The sequence below is a fragment of the Protopterus annectens genome, chromosome 1.part1, assembly GCF_019279795.1.
Source record: "Protopterus annectens isolate FY-2018-M chromosome 1.part1, PAN1.0, whole genome shotgun sequence".
NCBI classification, from domain to species: domain Eukaryota; kingdom Metazoa; phylum Chordata; order Ceratodontiformes; family Protopteridae; genus Protopterus; species Protopterus annectens.
The window spans coordinates 25280110-25300188 of NC_056726.1; the positions used below are offsets into that span (position 1 = coordinate 25280110).

Sequence of the window (20079 nt, forward strand, 5' to 3'; positions counted from 1 at the left end):
GATGTTAGCTAATGCAATGGTGATGGAGAAGGTCACAGGGAAGAGCAGAAATGCTTTAATTGCTCACACAGCATACACAATTCACATTTAAATAATTTCAAATTACTTATCTGTCAGCTTTAGCCAATACTGACCTTACTTGAGTTGCCAACATCAGCACATTCATATAACAAAGTGAATATAAAGAATTGTTATGAACTTCCTCAGTGAAATGATCTGGTAACATGTTTCAATCCACGCATCACCTGTGCTGTTTCTCTAAGCTGAATGCCCTTGCACATTACGCCACAGAGACAGGAGTGTAATAACTTTAATGTATCACTATGTACTGTTCAGACTGCTGAGTAAAGTGCAACAATGCCGATCTTCATTGCTCTGTTGATGGCAGTCCAAATGAAATTTGTCTGTTTTCACCTTGGGCAGTGAAATCCAGTTCAATGCTATTGAACACTGCCAGTCAATGGTAAACAATGCCAAATGATGTGAAAATGATGCAAGAAAAAAATATTGTAGATCACATACTTTACATATATATATTTAACCAAATTTGATATATTGCAACAAAGACCTGTATGGATTTTTACCCTTGAGCAAGGGGTACTGAAAGTAATTACTTCACAGTAATATTTAGAATTTCCATAGACAAGACATATATTAGCAAGATGATACAAAGTTTAGATGTAAAGATAATGTGACACTGTATCAAGTCAGATTGAAAGTGCAATGGAAATAAGTTATGAACGTTGTCCTTTCACATTTGACAGCAAATGTCTGGACAATTGGGATATTGCAAACAGTTAAATATAGGCATGCGCTTACACTATATTAAACAAAGACTGCAAATGGTGCTAGTGCATCCTTTTCTTTCTGTCTGGTTCCTCTTTTCATTATCTATGCTTTCCTAACAGCAATTCCATCTCTGTTTTATTTCCATATGTTATCTTTATGAATGGTTAAAGTACTTCCTTTAATATGAACAATAGTTCTTACTAAGGGCCAGTAGCTGTGGTCATTAAAGCCATAATTTTAGGACTGTTGATCTCATAAATCAGTCAATGTACTTTCAGACTTTTTGTTAAGCCGCTTCTCCCTGACACATCGTCAGTAGGTGTATATCAAAGAGAGGAAACTGAGAATTGTGATTGTTCCTACAGTCAGAGTAACCATAGACACCTGCATGCAATTAACAGGGAAAACTTTTGAATGGTATCCCTGCATTGCTAGGAAGTGCATGTAATCATGTAGGTCCTTACACCATGTTTGCACTCCCTACACTTAATGCAGATTGTGGTACTCAAGAATGCTAATGTTTTCACACCTCATTTGCATATTCACAGTGGTCACAGATCTGATTCTACACTATATAAAAGTAATTCTGTTGCTAATGACCTTGTATCACACTGGGGACTGTTTTGGAACACAGAGTTAAATACTGTTATTAAAACAAGACATTAAGAGATTTACCTATTTTCTACAGTGCTGTACTGTCAAAGTATGTTGATATTTTTAGTTTAATCTTAAAAGGTGAAGTGCATTGACCACCAAGAAGCATTTTTATTATTTCACATTTGTTTACTTCTATCCCTTCCTATTGTCATACACATCTGCATTTATACATTTATACTACCGAGTGCTAAACGACAAATTATTTTATTTTGTATGTCATGTTTACACTCTTATTGCAGATGATTGTTTTGTAAGTGTGTATGACGGTCTGGTATTTTTATCAGTAGTAACAGGAAAATAAAACTTTGTTCTGTTTGTGTATTTCTAACTGACTGAACTCCAAAGCATTGGATACAGCAGTTGTAACAGTTTGGTGTTAATTTTCTATTGCTACACTGTAATTGTAATTGTTATTGTTAATGCTGCAATGTATTACACAGTTAGACCTATGTTATGTCCTAACAGAAGTATTGCAATATTTGTGCTGATAACTGAGTTTTAGATATAGTTATTTTTTTGTTGTGGGGAGTGGGGGTCTTAACTTGGGTGTAGTTATAGTGAGCACTTAACATATTTAAAATGTTTTTCTTTATGTTGAGTGCAAACAGCCACACAGAAATGAGCTCACAGTTATCCTGTCTGTTTACCAAATATTTAATTTTTTGTCTGTTTTTGTTTCATCTCATATAGAATTATGACACCCACCCAAGAAGAAATCTGTACCTCATAAGCCACCATATACTGGTGTAGAAAATAAGGTCACTATCCAGACCATATATTACCATGGAGCTTTTCAGCTAAAGACAGTTAAAGGTGACCAGTCAGCCTGAGACAAGATATGGCAGCAGGTGGTCAATAACCTTAATGCTGTCAGAGGGCATGGGAGAACCTTCTCCCAGATACGACACCAGGCAGGTGACATGATAATGTCTGCCTGCCATAGGGCCACTGCCATTGCCCAGGAACAAGTGGTTATGAGGGTGTGGTCCTGCTGCTGAACCACCACTAACTGAAACTGAGGATTTCCTGTCCACTGTCAGAAATCTGGTTAACGTAGCAGAGGGTTCCACCAGACTCCTTGACATTGGTTGTCATATATATATATATATATATATATATGTATATATATATATATATATATATATATATATATATATATATATATATATATATATATATATATATACACACACACACACAGAGAGAGAGAGAGAGAGATGAAGTGATAACTGTGTTTCAGACTACAGTCATACAGAAATAGTGGAGTTTGCTTTGGATTTGTGGTGAAAATCCAATTACTCAATAAATGTTTTGTAATAACATTTTAATCTGCACTTACAAAGGGGACTGTTCTCTTTTTCTTGTTTTATTTCCATTATGATACTTGGCAGACTTTTTTCCTTTCTATTCCTCACATACAGGCATTTCTGGGTTGCAGACTTCCAGCCCACCTGCTGAGGTTAAGCTCACCATTTTTTTTATTGTTAATACTGTATATAAGGTAGCTTCAGTCTATATGACAGTAAATATTTTGTAGTTTTAATACCTGTTAAGAAGTTTAACATACATTTATTATATGGAAAATATGTAATCAGTTTTATTTTCCATTTATCTGTTTGTTGTGTTTATTGCTTGTTATCATAAGTGATCCTAGGAGTGGCAATGTGGAACTCCTACCACCTGATGTCAGAGTATTGGTAGCTTCTGATGATGGTGGTGGTGATGAAGATGCAGAGTTTGGGGGTGCAGAGGGCCTGTCTGACACTGACATTGTGACTCAGACATCTGCTGTCCATGTTTCTGACACAGTCACTATGCCCATACCTACCCTGGACACAGAGACCTCTGACATGGGACAGATTGAGGTTGACACTGTTGAATCAGGCTAGTGGGTTGTTTCTTCCAATAGCCATCATGAAGGCATGGTGTTATACAGGAGGGTTGTAGGCCTGTCCATTCTCCTCCTGAAGCTGATGTATCATAAGGTGTCACCAGAAGTAGGTGTAGGGCCATAGTGGAGGCACAGGCATGTTTCACCTGGGCCACAGAACAGACAGTGTGACTACTAAATGTTATGCATTCTGACATGAGTGACTCCATGAACCATGTGTGCAACTCCTTGGACAGGATGAACAACACACTGAATTGGGCTGTTTCTCTGATGGGCATATCTTCTAGCATTAGCAGTTGTGGCCGTGTAAGATTCAGCATCTGCAGTGACACTATATCCACTCCTCCATTAGTAACTGCTGTGTCCACACACAGACATGGTAGGCCACGGGGTCGTAGTTCTGGGTGTAGTCTTGAGGACAGCTCTTACAACAGACATTGCTCATGTTCAGGTAGCATGCCAACTTACAGCCTGGGCCATGGAAGTAGCAGGGCAACTCATGGCACAAGTGGTTCTCATGGTTAAAAGTGACAATGCTGAACTGAGTAGTCTACCATGGCTCACACCTGTCTGAGATGCCAGGCTGTAGTGCTAGCACAGTGCTTGATTGTGTATATACACACACACACACTGAAAAAATAAGCCACTTTCTCATACCACCTTACACACATGTACATTATCTAAACAGTACTACTGAGTCCTATAGATCTGTTGTTACAGGCTCTGAGCACTGTGCACTCTGAAAGACATGTGTGCTTCTTACTTGCCTATACTCAGTCCTTTGGTGTCAGCCTTGCCCCCCACCAGCACCATGAGCAAATGATGATGATGAGTCTTCCCTGCCCTTTGCACATGTCTTTATGATTTAAGGTTGCATATGTGTCTGATGCACATAGTGGATAGCCAATGCTTGCTTATTCACAAGATTGGACTTAGTAATATGTTTTGCAGAGAAAAAGTTGTTGATTTCTTGTTCTTACTCATTTCTGAATGACTGCTTCTACAATTGCTGAACTGTATCATATTTCAGTTAGTATAGTCATTACAACAGTAGAAGCATTAGTTACTTTAGTCTTGCTTCTTGGTCTAGTTGCATAAATGAGGGTATAATTGACCTTATCCATGTTTTATAGATGGTGATCAGTTGAAATGCTTGATGCACATTATACATAACTATACATATTTTGCAAAATATGACATAACTGTACACCTCAGACAAATGCTGTGCTTAGGGGCATATACATACTTCTGTATGAGAGTAATCAGTTGTATAACTTTTTTCTTTACACTTTACACACTTACCTTGTCACCACTACAGTTACAAATAATGTCCTTAGGGGTGGTCCCTGTCTAATGCTATCAGAACACATCCATTACATGGTTAAGGAAAGGTTGTGGTGTCTGACAGGTACTAGTTTTCCTATTTGTATGTGCATGGGATCTTAGGCTTTGACCTACACAGTATGTGTGTGTGCAATCCTTTACCTCTTAGCCACAGCCAGGGCATACTGAGCACACCTATGTCTACCATCACCATCTGCAGCTGGTGGTTTTCCCTCAGACTCCTATTCTGTATCTACTCATGCTGCTGGCCCTGGTTGTGGTCCTTGAAACTGTAGTCCTGCCACTTACTGTCCTGGTTGAAGTTGTTTCCTGAGAATGATATTGTGTAACATGTTATAGACTATACACAGGTACCCTGATTGTACTGCAGTGCATCTCCTGATGTGCCAGATACCAGAACCTTGACTTAAGCAAACCAAACACAAACTCTATGAAATTTTTAGTTTGAACATGGGCCTTGTTGTATCTGTCATGAGTCAGGGCTCCAATGCCAAACTTACATCCCCCACTAGATGACTTTGAGGAATATCGCCCCTAGCAAACCTGGTGTACAACTCGCAAGTGTGCCATATGCTTGAGTCATGGAAACTGCCTGGGTTACCTGCACATACACTGTAAATGATCCTTTGGGCATTACAGACAACCTGACAATTTACATAGTGGAAACCTTTTCTGTTGATGCACCTCCTTCCCTGTTTCTCAAGTAGGGCTTTTATTTCTATATATGTGTAATATATGGCCCTCAAAACTTCAGGGAAGTGTGCTACTGCACTGAATTCATGCATGTTTCTTATTCTCTCCTGCTGGTTAGTTGGAACAGATATGCTCCTTTGCATGTAGAAACATTGCATTAAAAACTGATGTAATATTCCAGAGGTTGATGCCTGTGACACCCCTAATATATCTCCTGTGGTTTTAAATAAGTACCAGTAGCTAGTATACCTAATACTAAATATACCTATGTTTCCACTGGGGTGGGGTCTCCGTGATTTCCCTGTGACCTGAGAAGGGGGAGGCAGAAGTTGGACATTTCCTCCAGTGTTTCCCTGTCCACCTTGTATTTCTGTTTCATGCAGTCCAGGATAAGTCCAACAGGGTCTAAATACCCTTCTTCTTCTTCTTCTTGTCTGAGGTCTGGCTGCAGCAACAGCAGCAGCCTCATTTAAAGCCTGTTGCACATACAGCTTAATAATAGTAGCAGCAAACCCCAACATGTTTTTTAAGTTTAACAGTGTACATGGCAAAAACCTATACTAAGTGTACATGATTGCTTTATGCCTTCCTGAAGTTATGTTGGACTGGTTATTTAGCATGCATTTTGGTTCTTTATGCTTTCATTAGCATATTCTGCTGTTTCCCTTTGTTTGGTAGATCTACACATCATGTAGAGTCACTTAATGAATACTAAATAATGCGCTATCATATTGGCTAATGAATACCAAATAGTAAGCTATCATACTGGCTAATGAATACCAATTAATGAGCTATCATACTGGTGGCATATCACGCCATCAACATGATTGCTACATTTTGCATAGCTGTTAATGAATCCTGGATATAGATTTTGATATTATTGTAATTTATTATTTGTGCGACAGCACTTCCAAAATTCTGAGAGATCTATAACAATACTTTTGGTTTTAAGATTAAATAATTTGATATAGTATGGACTACAGATTTCAGCACTGCAAATTCTTTTAAGTTTGACTCTCTTATTCTAGCAGACTTTCCAGCAGTATAATAATTAGAAATTATGGGTCTATATTAAAAGCCTGAAAGGCCGTAACATCGAAGCTATGCACATCGGCACATAAAGGTCGATGTACATAAACATCGCAAAACACGTAATCGGCGAAAATCACAATGCTGAACGTGTTTATTTAGCCAGCAGTGTGATCATGGAGATAAGGAAATATATCCTTTTCCCCACTGTAGTGCAGCCTTGGAGTTGGTATATTTAAGTAGGGGGTAAGGGGGCATAGCACCCCACATGGGGGGGTGCAGGGGGGGCTTGCACCCCTGCAAAAGTGGGTTAATTTCAGTTTTTAATGTTAGTGTGAAAATACCTGTGAGGTGCTCTTTGTTGACGTAACATGTTCGGCATTGCGATTTTCACCAATTACGTGTTTCGATGTTTATGTACATCAACCTTTATGTGACGATGTACATAGCTTCGATGTTATGGCCTTTCGGGATTTTAATATAGACCCAAAAATTACTCTATCAATTTAGTAATAAAAAGTGAAAAATACACTGAAAAATACACTTGAGTAAGCATTTAGAAAACAACTTCAAACAGGACCTGGAAAAGCATTGTAGTGATAACAAATATAATAACTACGAGGGTAACCATTTTTTCTCTGTAAATACTGCTTTATGAACTCATCAAGCAGACTAACATTCTAATATTAGAATTCTGTAATACCACAATTACAAAAAAACAAACAAAAAAACAAATATCAACTGATGTACTAAATGCCCTGCAAACCATGCAGACCAGAGCCCCCTCAAAGGCTTACTCAATGTGCTGTGGGCTGTGATGATCCCACTTAAACCCGGGGCAGTAACTAAGGAGCCTCAGTCCTCACCACTGTCTCTGGTGAAGGAGAATCACTGAAAGCAGGGATAGAACACACAATTTCCCCTAAGAGTACACTAGAACTGGGCTCCAAACCTGGGACTGGACACTAGGTAAGACTACAATCCAAACTGTAGCTTGCTACAGATCCCCCACCATGCCCCAAGATTCTCACTACACCTTTCTAAACATACTGGAAAATATTAAGATACAACCAAACACCCTAATGCTGGGTGATTTCAACTACCCTGCCATTAATTGGGAAAACTACTCGGGTACCAACTCCTTTTCCCAACGGTTCTTGGAATTCATAAATTCCAACGCCCTGGATCATCTAATCCATTGTCCCACCAGGGGCTCCAATATCCTAGAACTGGTCATTACCAGCATGGGAGATAGATGCTCCACACCGGTGGTCACCCCCTCATTGGTCAGGTCTGACCATAAGCAAATCACCTTTGATATCCACATCCCACCCCCAGCCCCCAGTAAGGAAACCTCCTTAAAAAACTTCTCCAAAGCCAACTTCATGCTACTGAAGTCAGAAGTGACAAACTTCACAACACCCACACAGACAGGATCTGGAAGTTCGACTGCAGAATACTACACTAAGGCACTGTACGAGCACATCCACTCATGCATGAATCATGCCATCCCAAATAGAACCAAGAGGCTCTTCTCCAAGAAAAGGAAGCCAATCTGGTGGTCCCCTGCTATAAACAAACTATACAACAGAAGGAAGAAACTGCTGCAGAAAACAGGAAAATCCCAGGAAGCAGAAAACTCCCTCACCAGCCTCAGTAAGAAGCTGAGATCCCTCATAAAATCCTCCAAAGCTAGTTACGAAAATAAAATTGCCAAAGATTCCAAAGACAACCACAAGGCATTCTACTGTTATGTCAAGAATCTAAATGGCAATGCTCAGATCTGCTCTGAGCTACAACAGAATGGCATTAAATATACTGATCTCAAGGATATTGCCAATATCCTGGCAGATCGATTTAGTGCCAACTTCAACCCCCTCTTACCCCCTAAAGGGCCCATCTCAATACCAAAAGATTGCCAAATTCCAATAATCATGGCCACACAGGTAGAAATCGCACTCTGCAAAGCTAAGAATACAGCATCTATGGGACCAGATGACATCCCAGGCTGTGTACTACATGAACTACAAAATGAAATGGCACCTCACCTAAGTGTCATGTTTAATCATAGCCTCACCTCAGGCTTCATGCCCACTGAGTGGCACACAGCTACAGTTATCCCGCTCCACAAGGGAGGATCTGCCTTGGATCCCAGGAACTACCGTTCCATCAGTCTGACAAGCCTGATCTGCAAGGGCATGGAATGCATTATCATGGAACTTAAAAACAAAGACATTGGCAACCTTCAAACACTGGACCCCACCAAGTTTGGGTTTGTGAAGGGCCGATCTTGTCTCCTGAATCTGATTGACTTCTTAGAATCAGTCTCCAGAGCTGTGGACAAGGGTAAGGCGGTCCACACAGCCTATCAGGACCTCACCAAGGCCTTCAACACCATCCCCCACTCTGGAAACATAGACAAACTTACTAAGCTGGGCATAAATCCCTACGTCACTCGATGGGTTGCCAACTGGCTTACTGACAGAACCCAGACTGTAAAAGTAGCCGACTCCAAATCCAGCTCCAGACAAGTGACAAGTGGAGTACCTCAGGGTTCAGTCCTGGGACCACTCTTGTTTGGCATCTACTTCTCTGAAGTACAGGCAAACACTAAGGGACTCTGGCTAACAAAGTTCGCAGATGACTGCAAACTGGGAGCCATTATTGAATCCCCAAATTATGTGGATATTCTACAAAAGGGCCTTACAGAAACAGATGTCTGGTGCCAGAGCCATGGGCTCAAGCTTAATGCCAAGAAATGTAGAGTTATCCCCTTTGGAAAAAAACATGTACCTATGAATTACCACATAGGTGGCAGGACATTAAACATTGAAAGTGTGATGGGAGACTTAGGGACACAGGTGGACAGTGGTCTCACTTTCGATAACCACATTGCCACAACAGTCAGGAAATCCTTCTATGTGGCACACCTCATCACTAAGAGCTTTTCATCCAGAAAAAAGGAGGTCATTGTCCCACTATACTCATCCCTAATTAGACCCATTATAGAGTATAATGCCCCGTTTGGTATGTACCTCACAAGGCATCTGCAACAGCTGGAAAGGCCACAGAAATACCTCACTTAAAAGAATCACAGGCCTAAAGCAGATGCAATATGCTGACCGTCTAAAAAAACTCCAGCTATACTCTGTGGCATATCGTCTACTCAGAGGCGATCTCTGCTTAACATACAAGGCCATGTCAAACCCTGAGCTGTTGGACATGCTCCACTTAAAGAAATCCCAATCCCTCAGAGCCACACACTCCAGGGATCTAAACCTTGTCAACACAATGAACAAAACATGCTGGAGGGATAGGTTCCTGACCCAGAGACTCCCCATACTCTGCAATAGACTACCCATACATGTCAAGCAGATCACCTCCTTGGCCCTCTTCAAAAGGAACCTTGATGATTGGATGGGAGATAGGAAATTCACCCCGGGGATCATGTCAGTCGCCTTGCTAGACAGGGGTCCAGAGAAGTAAATATTGTGGGAACAAATATCCAGGGAATTGTTATGGCTAGGCTTGCCTAGGCCCTAGGGCCAATAGCCTAGTACCAGCCTATGAACCTATGAACCTATATGCTTCACTACAGGTCCCCAAATGAGTTTTCATACTAAGCACTACAGAGCACTGTGTCCCAGTTCTAGGTATTTGACATACACACTCTTAAATATTTGCTATCACACATAACAAACACTCTTGGGAAAGACTGGGACAGATTTACCTGCTATGTCATCTTTCCCAAATTAGATGGTAATGGCTGCCACCAGTCAAATTACCATGATACCCTTCAAAAGGGGTGTTCAATTATATTGGGTAAATAAGTATTGTTATAAAGGGCAGCATGTAATCCAAGCAGTAAGGCTTTTCAGAGTGGCCATGGTGTTATCACAATAAGAATAAACACTCTCAGGTTATTAAAAGCACTTTCTAACTAACCAGCCACAATAAAAGGTTGTAAAATATTTAATAAATAAAACAATTTAAAACATATGTACTCTGAACATCTGATTCCAATAAACCACAGAGTTTTGCACACAGGGATTATGAAAATAACACTGTAGGATAGGTTTCACACTAACTGAAGAAAAACTTTGACTATCTAACTATAGATCCCTAACTGTCTAAATATTAACTGTCTCTGTCTAATCTAATTCACTCAGCAAGGCAAGATGATACTCTTACTTCTGCAAAGCAAAATAAGAATATACATCCACTCTTCAGGCTGTTGTCTGGTCCCCAGCGAGTGGAATAGCAAGTCCTACTATTTCTGCTGAACAGCTCTAGAAAACTTTGAGTGATAACTACTAATCTGAGAAACAACAACTGACTACTACAACACCTACAACTACTACAACAACTGAACTGCAACTGACTCAGGACCTGCTTTTACAGCAGAATTTTTTAAAAGTCACAGAAAACTGTTATGAGAATTCTGCTTTCTCATATCAGACTTTAAAAAGTAAACAGAACAGTTGCTGTGGAGATTCTATTCCTTTCAGCTCTGGCACAAGATGACATCACATCTAGGTCAGCTGACTGGCATAACCTACATTCAGAATTCTTCTTAGAAAACATGTACATCTGGTCAGCCAGAAGAACACTGTTTGATTCAAACATATGTAAATCAAAGTAATATCAAAAAACAAACTTATTTACAAAAGTATAGCTAGTCATGCTGGCATATATAACACAGGATAATTTATAATTCATCATCATCATCAGCACCCTTTTTCCCATTTTTTTCTACATTGGGTCGGGGTATCATGTTAACTGTCGCCAACTGTCTTGATTCAGTGCCACATTCCTGCGTTCTTCAACACTCATGCCTAACTGTCACAGATTTTTTTTTCACACAATCCATCCACCTCTTTGCAGGACATCCTCAGTTACTCTTACCTTCTTCCTGTCTGTCCCAAGTCTTCCTCACCAGATTGTCTTCTGGTTTTCTACACGTGCCCAAACCACCATAATCTGTTCTCTTTGATCTTTTCTGCAATTGGAGCTACTTTGGCTTCTGCTATTATGTCCTCATTTTTTTCATCTATCCCACAGTGTGCATCCTACCACCTTTCTCAGGCACTTCATTTCCATCACCTCTAGCTTCTTCAACTGTTCTGCCTTTATTGCCCAGGTTTCTGTACCATACAGTAGTACTGGTCGCACAACTGTCTTGTACTCCTTACTTTTCAGTTTCTTTGGCATTCTTCTGTCATAGACTGCACCTGATACTCTATGCCAGTTGGCTGCAGCCCCTCTTATTCTAGCTTTGACCTCTTCATTCAGACTACCCTTCTCCTCAACCACGCCTGCCAGATACTTGAAGCTGTTTACCTATTCCACTATCTTCCCTTCTATCTCTATTCTCAGCTTCTTCTGATTTCCCCAATTTGCTGCCATTACCACCGTGGTAGTGGTGCTGCGATAGCATTGTTGCCTCGCAGTAACACGCTGTCCGGTTCGATTCTTAGCTAGAGCGTCTTCTGCGTGGAGACATGTATGAATGGGCATACCTTCATTGAAGGTTGTGCATCAGGGCTGGTAACTCGGCACATAAAAATCAAATACCAATCATTAGTGGACAGGAGTTCCGCTGTGGTGACCCCTAACCAGGAAAAGCCGAAAAGACACAAACAAACCACTGTCTTATCTGTGCTTAGTTTCATCCTATGTGCCTTCAGGTTTGCATTACATTCTCCTATCTTTTGCTGAAGTTCTAGCTCAGAGTCTGCCTGTACTGCCACATCATCTGCATACAGCAGCTTTGTTGGTCTGTTCCCTCCAACCTGTTTGCTAATGTAGTCCATCATCAGAGCTGAACCCTGGAGTACACCCACTCCCACTGGGAACCCATCTATGTATATCTATATATATATTTAGATATAGATATATATATACACACACACATACACACATATATATCTGCACATTATTTATTTAACAATCTTAGCCAGGGAAGGCACTGATTCATGTGACCCAGCTTCAGGACAAAATAATATACTTATTAAACTACTATTTTTCTGAGATTAAAGCAATAGACTAACATGTATGTATGTATGTATGTATGCATTTTATTTATTTATTTATTGTAACCAGGGAAGAAACTGGCACATGTCCCATTTTCAGACCAACACTGAATACACCACTTGGCTGTTCATAATGGTCATTGCCCTGCCTAATGCATAAGCTATAGTTCCTGAATAACCTGTATCCTGTTCCATCCTATGTCTTAACCCATTACATTAGATGCACAATACCAGGAAATACTGAATTGTCAGTGCAGTCCAAGCACACAAGAATAAAGCCCTGACTATCTGGTTTGGACTAGCAACACTGCAGGAGCTTCTGAGGGATGGCAGGAGTGAATTTCTAATGTTGGCTCTCCCATCAAGGAGAGAGTGAGATGTCTGATCTGCTGAACTGTCAACATTAGTTGACAACAGAAGTGTATGAGATACAGCACTGTGGATTGTGGACATGCACATGGCTACTAATGAAAAAGCTTCTACTTTTCTTTGTGTGTGTGTGGGGGGGGTGGGTGTATGAGAGAGATAAGGGATATAATATGGTTCTTGGATTTCAAAATTTCTCTCAACAGCCTGCAACAGATTTGGTATGGTGATGATATTTACCAGCGCATCTATAATTTCTTTCTAATATGAGAAAAGTGACTAACCTGAGAAGAAAATAATAGACCTGTGTCTTAACTATTTAAATCTGGGAGGTCTCTTCACTTCATCTACCATCAGCAGACAGCAGTACAACGGCAAACAACAGATGATGAAGTTGTTAAAATATCCCCACTCCCAGTTAGCAAATATCAGCTGCCTAGGAACATTCCTGTATTTTTACCCATATCTGCATATTCCCAAACCTCTGTTATGAATCCTAATGACTACAAGCCCTTGCTCTAAGGTCACTAGGCCTGTAGACATCTGGGAAGTCCTTTTTACTGGTGATTCCATCATTAGAAACACTGACACTGTTCTCACCAGACTGGATAAAGAGAGAATAGCAGTGATTTGTTTCTCTCTGCCAGTAGAATTCTGTATATTACAAGGGCCCTTAGGACCCTTCACCTCTGATGATGTGATCATAATGGTGTAGTTGGCCACATAGGAATGAATGACCTTAAGTACTCTACACTACAGAAGATGCAGAGAGAGAGTGAGAGAGAGAGATGAGAGAGCGAGAGAGAGAGAGATGAGTGGGCTTTCTGTGGGTCTCCTTCGGTTTATCGAAGTTACAAAACTTCGAAACCCATATGGCCGAGACCATATGATCTAAGTTTTGAAACTGTGAGTACTTTGAATAGAGATTGGTGTACAGCACAGAAAAGGAGATTAACCATTTTCCCTGCTATAGTGCGATCTTGGAGTTGGTATATTTAATTAGCAGGGGGGTTGGGGGCACAGCCCTAACATGGGGGTGTATAGGGGTTTGCCTCCCTGCAATAACATGAAGATAATATAATTTTAGTGTATTTATTTTGGTTTTTGAAGTTTCAAAACTTAGATCATATGGTCTCGGCCATCTGGGTTTCGATGTTTTGAAACTTCGATAAACCAAAGTAGACCTCTCTCTGTACATGTGTCCAAGGAAGGTAAGTGACTGGTATTGAGTGGCCTGCTATGTTCTCCAAGAATGGTACTTAAATTCAAACACAAAATAACTGGATACAACAACTGATATCATTTCAAAGTAATCCAGTTTATGTGTTCACCTGGAATCAGAAGTTCAACTGCTCCTTCTGCTTTGTTAGGGATGGACTGCACCTCTCATTTCATGGCCATACCTCTTAACTTATTTGCTCAGGAATTCTGGAGAAAAACAAAACTAATGGAGGAGCAAAGGGCTAAAATCATGGACAGATTTTAGGTATTGATTTTATAATCTCAGAAAGTTGCCACACTAACAGATGTATTAATATGCATTTTCTGAAGGATGGGTTCATCTACTCTTTTATGTTTTTTAAACAAGCAACATCTTTATTAAATTATCGCATATCACATAGGCATTCTTACATTTATATAAATGAAAATAAACCATACCGACGCAATTTCAATTGCAAACATTATACATTACAAACCATGGTAACACAACTATAGCTGCAAACATTATACATCAGTTATAATATATCCAGTCATTGTCAGTCAAACATTACATAGCTCTTTCAAATCCTGCCTTTTTTAAACCTTTTTCCTCCTCTGCATGTACTGATACCACAATTCTCATTTTTCCTATGTATTTTGCTCCTACCATTGTCTGAAGAGCCCACATTTTCTGAAGGATATGAAGTCTGAAACTCAAGTGTTTGTCATCATTTAGTGACTGCAGTCTTCAATGACTTGCCAGAAAACCACAATTTTTATGGAGAATGGAACAAAAGTATCAGGCAAAAATTTAGATAGACATTCTGTAAAATTCTGGACAGTTGGGAGGCATGCTTATGTCTTTTGTGTGCTGGTGAAAGCCTTTGATTCCACCAGATTCCTTTTTTAGGCAAAGTTCAACTTATGGGCATACACAGACATGAGATTTGAATTTGAACTACAGCAAAGTCAGTTTTCTCACTTCTGGAAGCCTAAATAACATATCTGTGCCTGATGCATTCTTCCAGTGAAGACATTGAGGTTTATGTAGTTTCTAAAACTTTTTTTGAAGCAATAATACTCCCCCATACTTGATTACAGACATAACATCTCTGAGAACTGCAGGAGTATGTTTATATTTGTTATTCATGTAATTTCTGATCATATGCCATGTGATACCAGCCTAACTTGCTAAGCCTTTAGTCAATCTCAATAAATTCACGTATCACATTACTGTCAATTACAAGTCCCCTTGTGTTTCACTGTCAGCAGATCATGCAGATTATCTAAGCCAGTTTGAAAAGTTCTGATAAACTTAAAAAGGGAGACTTTAAGTATCCATCGGTTGTACGACAAACCTATAGAACTGCTAATAAATGCTCAAAAGGTATCCAGCTCTATGGTATAAAGGGATAAAGCCATAACTGTTGCCCAGACAACCTGTGTTCAACCAGCAGCATGGGCAATGGAGGGGTAGATGAGTTGAGGAAAAAGACAGTGGCCAATGTTGACTTTCCCATGGAAAGGGGAACAGGGGCAGCCAAAGGACGCTAAGAGGCTGGTGAGCTCTGCTCTGCCAGTGGTATATCACTGGGGAGGGTTGCATGTGTGTAAACATGCAAACATCTTTCACAGGCAGTGACTACACACCTTGAAAGGTTGCTGTGGGATGCGTAAGTCAGGTTGCACTCCCCAGTGGCATTATTATGCTGCAGTTTGTACTCAAGATTCTCACTATCCCCCAGACAAGAGTTGAGATCAGGCCAGGAAAGCTTAAGGCAGGTCTGGTAGGCCAATTGTGTGAGGAAAGAATATTTTTCCAATTCACTTAAAAAGTTAATAGAACAGACGGTTTTGTATCAATACGCATTTTATGAACAATAAGAAATATGAAACCCTAATATCTGGCATTACTTCAACAGAAAACCAAAAATTTTATAAAGGATGGGGGAAAGATATGAAGCAAAATTTAGTATGTTCTGCAAAATCCAGGAAAGATGACAGGGATGCCTGATTGTTGCTGAAGGTGTGAACTAGTTTAATAGGAAACTGTAGCAAGAAAACATGAACATGGCTGTTTACAACAAGGCTTACCACATTCAGTTTAATCAAAATAAAACATTTTGAAAAGATATACTTTCAAAATCTACTTATATAATTATAGAAAAAGCAAGCATTCTTTATTTATTTACTTACTTAATTATTTTCTTTATCAGCTGGGATAGGCCAACTAATATGTAATCATGACCATTTTAATAGGTGTCCCAGGGAGAAAAGCTTTACAGATCATGTAAGAGTAACATACAGAAATAAAAATTAGTTCTTAACATAGGCACAGACGATATACATAGCAAAGAAGAAGCATATACATTGCAAGTGACAGCTAATGATCTAGTGCTTACTTAGACTATATAACATTTATACAAGTTTCTGTAATGAAACAAGTGTAAATAAAAGTCTAAATGCAAATTCTTCAGGATATACATATGCATACGTAAAACTGTAAATACATGACTGATTTTTTTTTCTCTTGTTAGGAGCAACCAGGCATGGAGAGATGAAAAACACAAAGTAGGAATGTTTTTACATGAAATGTAGAGCTTCCTTCAATACATCTGGAAATAAGGTTTATGACTGTAGTAGGAGACAAACTGCTGCCATTCTAGTTTTAGTGCTTTGCTTTTCAGGACATTGTTCTTTGTTGAGTAGATCTTTCAAAGAAGCGTAAAGGTTGTTGTACTGGATTCAGTCATGATGAGTGTTGTGAATCATATGTGATTTAGAGATTTGGTAATGGAAACCAGATATTTTTTGTTGTGATCTTAAAGGTCTGCGTAGAATATAATTTCAGACAAGACATGGTAAAGCTGGATATTTACTTGGTTTGTGAATAAATCTGAGTTATGTGATGGTTAGATTGTTTTTCAGATCAAGCCAGTCACTTTATTTAAAGTTTCACAGTGGAGAGATCTGCAAGATCTGTAGATGTGGCTACTTCATTATATAATTGTTCATAGAGTTTCTGGAGTTGTGTTTTTGTAGGTTGTTAAGACCTTCCAATATATCAGAGTATGATTTAAATAACAGAAATGAATATATATATTTGGCATTATGGCAGATTTTAATCTAAGCTTCAAATGGCACATACAGCTTGGGCAAGAAAAATCTGAAATAATAATTGATTTCCTGCTTAGATTTAATTTACTTATTTATTTATTTTACATGTGTTGACCGGGCTAGTCCAACTGGATATATGCCCATTTTCAGTAGAGGTCTGGGGAGATAAGCTCCACTAAAGAGATAATAGCAACATCAGTACAGTACAATTTTAAAACCAGAAATGCAATTTTAGATAAAAGCATTGTATTCATATAGCTAACATATCTTAAAAAGAAAGAAACAAGAATTTATAATGATATGTTTATACAGTAGAAAGCTTGCTATGCAAGTTCATACTCTGTAGAGGTTCTCAAGAAAGATTAAGTCAAGACAGACTTAAGCAGCTTACAGATCATATTCTCTGAGGTTAATGAAGGAGGTAGACAGAGTGCAGCAGTAGTGAGATAAGTGAGCAGTGGAAATAGCAGGAGGGGATTATTAGTCTGGGTTAGTGCACGGGCATAGCCAGTGAAAATTAAGGTAAACTTTAAGTTGCTTTTTGAAATGTAGTGTTGAGGAAAGAGATGAGAGTTCACTAGGAAGTAGGTTCCAGATTTTCACCATGGTGTTGGAGAACAGTGAGTCTCCAGCCTTATTGTTGGATTTATGAATAGATACCAGTAATTTATTGTAATTAGTTTATCCTTGAAATACACAGCTTCCTTTGAAGTCATCTGTTAGGACAAATAAGTTGACAGGTTCATAGGTGTTTACTACGCTAGTGACCACAAGGGCCTTTTCAAGCATAGCCATGCATCTCATATCTTTGACAAGTTCTGGTATCCTTGATAAGAGTAAGCAGGGGCTTGGGAGATGAAACATTTACAAGCAGGGGCCTGGCATATTTACCATTTACAAGCTGCCTGTGTCCATTAGCGACATTGGTGTAAAACCAGGGATAAATTTCCTGTTCCTCATCCAATTATCCATGTTAATGCTTCACATGGATGGGGAGTCTGTTCCAGAGATGGATAGTCTCTGGGATACTTTCCTGTCTCTCCAGCAGGTTCTATTTATATCTCAGGCATGGTTTAAGTCTTTAGAATGGGTAATTCTAGTGCTGTTTGTTTTGTGGATAAGCTACAAGCCCATCAGAGTGGGATCTGACAGTGGCCCTTTATGCCAGGCATAGATCGCCCCTGAACACCCTGTAGGAGACAGACTACAGGGATAGGACCTCGAGGCAGTCTGCAAAGGACATGTTACTATGCCGTATATTCTTTTACTGAGGAATCTCTGTGGACATTCCAATTATTGGATATGCCTAGTTAGGTACATACCAAAGGGGGCATTGTACACAATGACAGGTTTGATGAATGCCAAATACAGTAGAACAATAACTTCCTTTGACCTAGATGCCATACCTTTATTTTTACGTTGTGCAACATAGAATTTTCTCCTCACTACTGTAGACACACGATGGTCAAAGGCTAAATTACTGTCTATGTGTGTGCAAGTCCCTCACTACTGGCTCAGCTCTAAGGGGCGTGTTGTCAATATGATAGTTACCAGGGGTGAATGACTTCCCAAAGGATACTATTATGCATTTCTTGGCACTTAGTCTGTGGCTCTGACACCAGTTGCATGTCTGTGTCATCCCTTCCTGGAGAACATTTACATCAGTGTGGGATTCAATGACTGCTCCTAATTTACAATAATCTGCAAATGTTGTCAGCCAGAGACCACTGACATTGGCCTTGACTTCAGAGACGTAAATGCTAAAAGTGAGCAGTCCTAGGACTGATCCTTGAGGAACTCGACTTGTGAATGGCCTCTTGCAGAGGCGGACTCCCCAGTTCTAACTTCCTGGGTCATGCCTATGAGCCAGTTGGTTATCCACCTGGTGACATAAGGGTTTATACCTAACCTCTTGAATTTGCCAACAATGCCCAAATTCAGTAATGTGTCAAATTAATTGGTCAGTTCAAGGTAGGTTACATAAACCATTTTTCCCTCATTCTTTGCTTTGCTTTGGTGACCTTCTCAAAGGGGTCCACCAGGCTGAGTAGGCATGCTCTGCCCTTGATGAAACAAAATTGGGTTGGGTCCAGTGTCTGGTGGTTTTCTATATCATTATTGATCATTTCCATGATAATTCTTTCCATGGCTTTGCATATGAGACTGGTAAGACTTATGGGTCTATAGTTTCCAGGATCTGTAGATGGCCCACCTTTGTGCAGAGGGATGACTGCAGATGTTCTCCATTTATGAGGTATGAAGCCTGTTCTGAGGCTGCAGTTAAATAGCAATTCCAGAGGACCTGACAGATCATGTTTCATGCTATACAGAAGGCATCCTGGGATATTGTCTGGGCCCACTGATGCAGTGTTCTTGGCCTTAGAGAGGGCATTAAGGACCTGTTCCCCAGTGATAGCAGGGGGAGTTATTTTTGATGGTATTTCCTGAAGAAAGTTTGAGGGGGAGAGAGGGGTAAAGCTGGAGCTGAATTTGTCAGCCAGTAGGTTTGCATCGTCTGGCTAAGTATAGGTGGCTCCATTTACAATGAGGTCTGCACACAACTGTGTACTGTCTTTCAGGTTGTGGGCATAGCTAAAGAAGGCCTTGTGGTTGTCCTTGGCCTGGGAGGTGAAATTCACCTCAAAATGGGTATAGTAGACTTTATTTGTCAATTGAGCTGTTTGTTAGTTTGATGAGAATGCTTTTATCCTACTGGGTGCTGTACCTCCTAAATTTTGCCATGATTTTCTTCTTTCTGATATAAAGCCTATTTACTGACTTTGTGATTCCACCAGGATGGCTTGTTTTTTGAGTTAGTTCTGTATTTCTTCCTGGTGGGAACAACTGCTTCTATGCAGCTATTAATATTCATGTATAGATTTTCTGTGAACAGTTCAGCATAGACAGTAGTGTTCTCAGGGTTTATGTGGGTTTGAAATTTTGCCAGGTTGTGACAAAACA

At 39.8% G+C, this 20079-nt stretch overlaps 1 protein-coding gene across 2 annotated transcripts in view; it reads right to left on the reverse strand.

Moving 5' to 3' along the window:
- Window positions 1-20079, reverse strand: part of NPR3 (natriuretic peptide receptor 3) — a 574731-nt gene that overhangs the window by 86193 nt on the left and 468459 nt on the right. The gene's annotated exons all lie outside the window — the stretch shown is intronic.